Consider the following 5,897-nt stretch of genomic DNA (forward strand, 5'->3'; position numbering starts at 1 on the left):
GCTATTTCAGGTATTTCATATTTTCAACTCATCTAATTTCAGTATTCCGGATCGCTATCATTTAAAATGGCGTTGTTCTATAAAATAATTTGGTATCAGTAGCAAGCATTTCAACGTATTTTATCTACTATGTTACCCCTATGAAACTGTTAAGAAACACTTAGTTCTAGAAGTGATGGTATTGCGGCAGAGTCGGACTACTTTCAAAGCAATAGGTTCCTACAAAAGTGTTTTTACGAATGAAGGATTATAATTTTTTAACTATGATTTACAAAAATAAGTTTTCAATATTTTTTGGCCGTAAGCTACGATGTATCAAAACTATGGAAGAATTTTGCGAAGAGTGTTACCTCATATTACTAGAGTTTTCTCCCAACGCCAAACCGTTATTTTTAACACCTCGACAGGTCTTTTATTCACCAAGTGATCATCTTCAAGAGTAAGATTGAAGTTTAATCTTCGAATATCGAATTTGAAAGCGAACGCATACGCTCAAACCACAAAATTATCGGAAACCTAGATACTCTCAAATGGATAAAATGCCGTGAATCACCTTGTATAGTTTAGCTGCTAAAATTGAACTCCCATCCAACCCCAACAACTCATTTTTACATGAAATATTTTTTCGAAACACAACTAAGCACCCCGTTATTTCAATGGTTTTTTTATACAGAATACTGAAAATACGGCCCTTTTAATTTTTGTTTGCTTTTCTGCTCCGTTGCTTTCTGACTCTGCTGTTGGCACTCAACTATTGATATTTTTTATGAGTTAGTTGGCAACATTTTTGCTAATAAACGACACTTTGGTGACTCTTATAATATGAATTACTCATATTCATCACATATTACCTTTTTTATGATGAATATCCGTTGTTTAATGCTAAAGACATGGTAAATATTAGACATAACCTATATGAAAGCCGATGACATATTGTTGATATTTAATTTATCGTGCATTTAGAAGAAATTAAGCGTAAGTTTTTTGATGTCAGAATATATGTTTTAATTACCTTCAATAATTGACCAGATATTTGATAATTCAGGTATATATTTTCAATTGATGGTTTTGTCTGTTCGAAGCTGGATTTGACTCATTTTATCTACGTTTCAGGTATATATGTTGTTCATCATAATTCCGTCGTCATGGGTAAATAATAACCAACTCTCATGGCCAAAAATTGATGGTGATAAGCTGATACGAAACCACAATTCTACACCCGAAGCCAGTTGGTTTACAATGATGTGTAAACTAAAATGAAGTCAGTTGATGACCTACCAAATTGCTGAAGAAGAACTATTAGAACCAATGCTGGGGAACGACGATACAGAACAAGGAGACATTATCAATTCTATGCAACTCAAAAAGTAACGCTGGGTTATACTACAAAAGGCGAAACATAGCCAAAATTATTTGAATACTTCAGCACATGAATGTTTGGTTAGTTTATTCTTATTCAAACAGGTTGTTACTTTCTGTAAAGCATACCTTACTGTACCTGAATTTGTTATCATTTAAAGGGTTGTAAAACGTAAACTGCTTCACTCAGAACAAAATATTCAGGTTTTCTAAATAGATAACTGAAAACTGAGACTTGCATGTGCAAACCCTTTGTATTTTACAGTCTTCCAAATTGTAAATAATAAGTTTGAGTTACTAAACCCAATGCCTTAAAAATATTAAATTTACTTATGGGGTGCCTATACTCAATAAAAATCAAATATTCAGAAGTTGCTAAAGAACTAATTTCCACCACGATATCGATGGTGTCCCACTTGAATAACTGAAAAAATAATTTTTACTAAACACAACTAAAGTTGTGAAGAATTTCTGAAAGCTGTGATTAGGAATCGATGTCAGTTGGTTGTTCTTGAATGCTGCATTTTATTTTTGGTGGCAGCAAATATATATTAGTAAAAGCAATTTGATTTCATAACAGTTATATTAGTGTTTTTAAATTGTAGTAGATATACCATAAAATGATTGGGAAATTATCATTGAAGTGACAATGTGGTAATGAAAAGAAATTATATTTGAAAGCATTCTAATAAAATAATTTCATTATAAAAATCTTGCAGAAAAGTGTTATAAAACTGCTTCATAACAATTTACTTTTATAGGAAAATAAGTTAGTTGTAAAAATGTTTCTGTGATAATTTCCTGACTATTTTATAATGGTTCTTCAATTTTATTTCATTAACGTTTCTATGACAAATTTATAAAACACTTTTATTGCGTTCATGGATCGTCTGATATATTCAATTAGCATTTTGGAAGTACCTAATTATAAAATACTAATAAAATAAAACTGTTGCAGCACCATGAAATTATAAAACAACTTTGCTGGTCGGGCCTAAGAAAGATTTTTGGTTGAACAATGAACAATGTTCGTTAAAATTCACCGTATTTTTCAAATATAGATTTCAAAGTATACTGTTGGAATATACCTATGGAAATCCAACCTAGTTTTTCGGAATGACGGAATGACTTAGAAAACAACCAACATTCAAAGTGAGCAATTTTTATATTTTGAACTTACTAGAAGTACAAGAAATAATCTCAATTTCAGACGTTGAATCATTTTTATTCACAATGCTTACTTCGAATGGAGTTTAACGGGTCTGGATATTTTCAGTCGTTAGAATGATATCCTTTCGTTCACGCTATTCGACCGTTAGCCATTGAATTATTACAGTTTCCCGGCGTGTATGTCCTACATCATGTACTGTGTAGCCAGGCAAACCAACCTTGTGACATGCAACTTGATTTTAAGATTGAAATAGTATTTCGACCCAACTCCGAACAGATTCCATTAGCACAGAATGTCAACCAGCAATTTAATTTTCCTTTGTTACGGCCATTTCGCTCCGTTTAACAGATATCACTGAAACCTAAACAATGTGGAAATTATGCTTCTGAGACTAATCTAGGTTTTTTTGATGATATGTTCTGATGATATGAATGTCTGCAGAATGAGAATAGTCACTTAACTAGAATGAGAAAAGGAGTCAGACGTATACATTCCCTTTGGGTTTATTGAACAGACTTTGAGTCTGGGAGATGAGGGTAATGTAATATTTGGATAATCCTTCTCAGAAGTTATAGTTATTGAATTTGTTGGTATGTTTCAGATACATCAATTCTATTACTTCACCTGATTATGTAATGAACCTGAGGAAAATTATGTCGTCCGAACCTAAATTAAATACGTGTCCTTATAAAATTTAATAACAGTTGGCACTGAATTCTTAAAAATATAATTGCATTGAAATGAAAACATCGTTATCAAGGTTGTGATTCTATACAGGGTTAGTAAAACGTCAAGTCATTTCTGAGAATTCAGTGCCTAATATTTTGGAATTATAGTATAAAACGAAATGAGGACGACGCTTTATAGTTCGAGCTCAGTTGGTAATATCTCAGTGAAAATTCATTCAATTTATTCATAACGAGCTCCATTTTGATCAGTGCACTTTTTTCAACGTAACACAAGTCAACTGATTCCGTCAGCAAAAAAACTGTGTTCAGAATTCGATGAAGTCCTGATTGGCGAAGTTTCTACTGGTGAGAAAGTTATCGAAGTATTTGATAAGATGAAAGTCAGTTTGCAAGAAGTATTTGGAGTATGTTGAGTGAGGCAGAGCTTCAACTCTCAAATCGTTTGAATCACAGCCACCACTGACCACTATACAGTAACAATGGTCTTTTTTTGATGGGTTTTCACGTTTGGGGAGTACCTGGGTGGCTCATTGGTGTCCAACCACGGTCATGAACTTCTCCTGTTGTTGTAGAGGCTCCAATTTCCAGATCTAAAAAAACCCTTCTGATTGTGCAAAAGCAAAGAACAGACCTCAAAACTCGTGATAATTCATGCTCATCGTTTAAATCGTGAGAAACTCACTTTTCGAGGTCTTTGACCTTTCCAACACGTTTTGAACCATCAAAAACGGCATAAGAGCTGACGACCAGTTCTTCCGCTATCCCACTCACCATTTGTGATAAGTCAGTTTTCACCAGGTATCTCAAATCTTCGTTCTGGTTTACTGTACGTTAAGGCTCATTCTTCGAGGATGATATCTTCGGAAAGAAATTTTGCAATCCAACGTCGAATAGTGCGTTCTTCAACACTCTAATTACCAAATGCCTGTTGAATTTTTTCAGCTACTTTGTCAGCATTTTAGTTCAATTTGAATCTGTAGAGAAAAATTGATTCAACGACATTATAGAGGCCGTTTATTTTAGCTGATACCACTATTGGTATCTCGGAAACGGTCTCGGAAAAGTTGCCTTTTCAGGAATGCAACATAATGGTATTCCCAGATCGATAAAATTACCAACCATTCCTGAGATATTTAAAAAAAAATTATTTTTCTTGGGAAAGAAAGTTTTTGGCTTTCTACTACTCCATTCGATATAAAAAAAGGATGAGGAAATCTTCCAAAGAAACGAAGGAAGTAATCAATTTGAAAATGAGTGAGAACATCGCTGTTTCGCCTTAAGACACTTGCCCCAAGGCTTTTCAGTACCAAATTGGATAACATTATAGAAAATACACACAATTCATTCATGAATTACGATTTTTAATGTCACGGAATAAGCTTGATCTGCTTATGTCATCGATGACATCGTAATGACATTCATTCACCTGCCTCACGAAAACCAGGCTACCAAACGCGGACTGCGATTTCAAGAATTGCATTTACCGGATACCCTGTGAGTGCGGAAAATCCTATATTTGTGAAACTGAGAGGCCATTGAATGTTCGCATTGCCGAGCACAAGAAACACACGCAGCGAGGGGAAACCAGCAAATCAGGAATAGCAGACCATGTTTGGGCCCATCAACATTACATCGAGTGGTCCCAAGCTGAGATCTTGCACAGAGAGGAACATTGGTTTAGGAGAAAATTCAAGGAACCCGTTGTTGTCCAACAACGTCAGCCAAGCCAGCGTAAAAATACGCAACATATGAATACCCATCATCAAGCGAAAAATGGCCAACTCCCGCCAAAACGGTCATCTCCCACGGAACCAGTGAAGCGGAAAATGGAAAGCGGGGATACGTGAAAGTACTCGAACGACCTATAAATAGTCATCTCTCGGAGGAATTAGTCCAGTCATCACCTGAAGACGATTGTAGATACTAACAATCGAAACGTCGTGAACTAACGTGACTTGGAATCTCACAACTATTCATTTTTTATGTTCTTTTTTCTTTTCTTTATTTTTATTTATTCAATTGTTCTATTTTTACTTGTATTTTATTCCACTATTATTTAATTTCAGGTTTATTTTGGTTAATATAATTCTTGTTTTCAGCTATTCATTTTTAAATCTTCTTTTTTAGTTGTTTCAGGGATTTCAAATCATTTTATATAGTAGACAATGGAAGTCCGAACTAGTGAAATTCATTCATTCACCTATTTGATTTGATCCCAGCCAAGAGGAATCTTATTTTAATTGAAGGGGTTATATTTTCAGGAGGGTTTCAGAAGGACTTTCTTTCAGTTTGTATCTGAAAGTTACTTCTTTGCATGATCTACACATCCATGTAAAGAGTTACTTATTTTCAAATCAATTACTTCCTTCCTTTCTTTGGAAGATTCCCTCATCCTTTTCTCGTATCGAATGGAGTAGTAGAAAGCCAAGAACTTTCTGTCCCAAAAATAATCACTCCTAAAAATATAACCCCCTCAATTGAAATAAGATTTCTCTTGGCTGGGATCAAATCAAATAGGTAAATGAATGTCACTACGATGTCATCGATGACATAAGCAGATCAAGCTTATTCCGTGACAGTAGAAATCGTAATTCATAAATGAATTGTGTGCATTTTCTATAATGTTATCCAATTTGGTACTGAAGAGGCGAAACCTCGATGTATACCAGTGAGGATGA

Source organism: Leptinotarsa decemlineata, unplaced genomic scaffold (genome assembly GCF_025532065.1).
Source record: "Leptinotarsa decemlineata unplaced genomic scaffold, Ldec_3_MD MMD2_tig00004307_RagTag_RagTag, whole genome shotgun sequence".
Classification (NCBI taxonomy): Eukaryota; Metazoa; Arthropoda; class Insecta; order Coleoptera; family Chrysomelidae; genus Leptinotarsa; species Leptinotarsa decemlineata.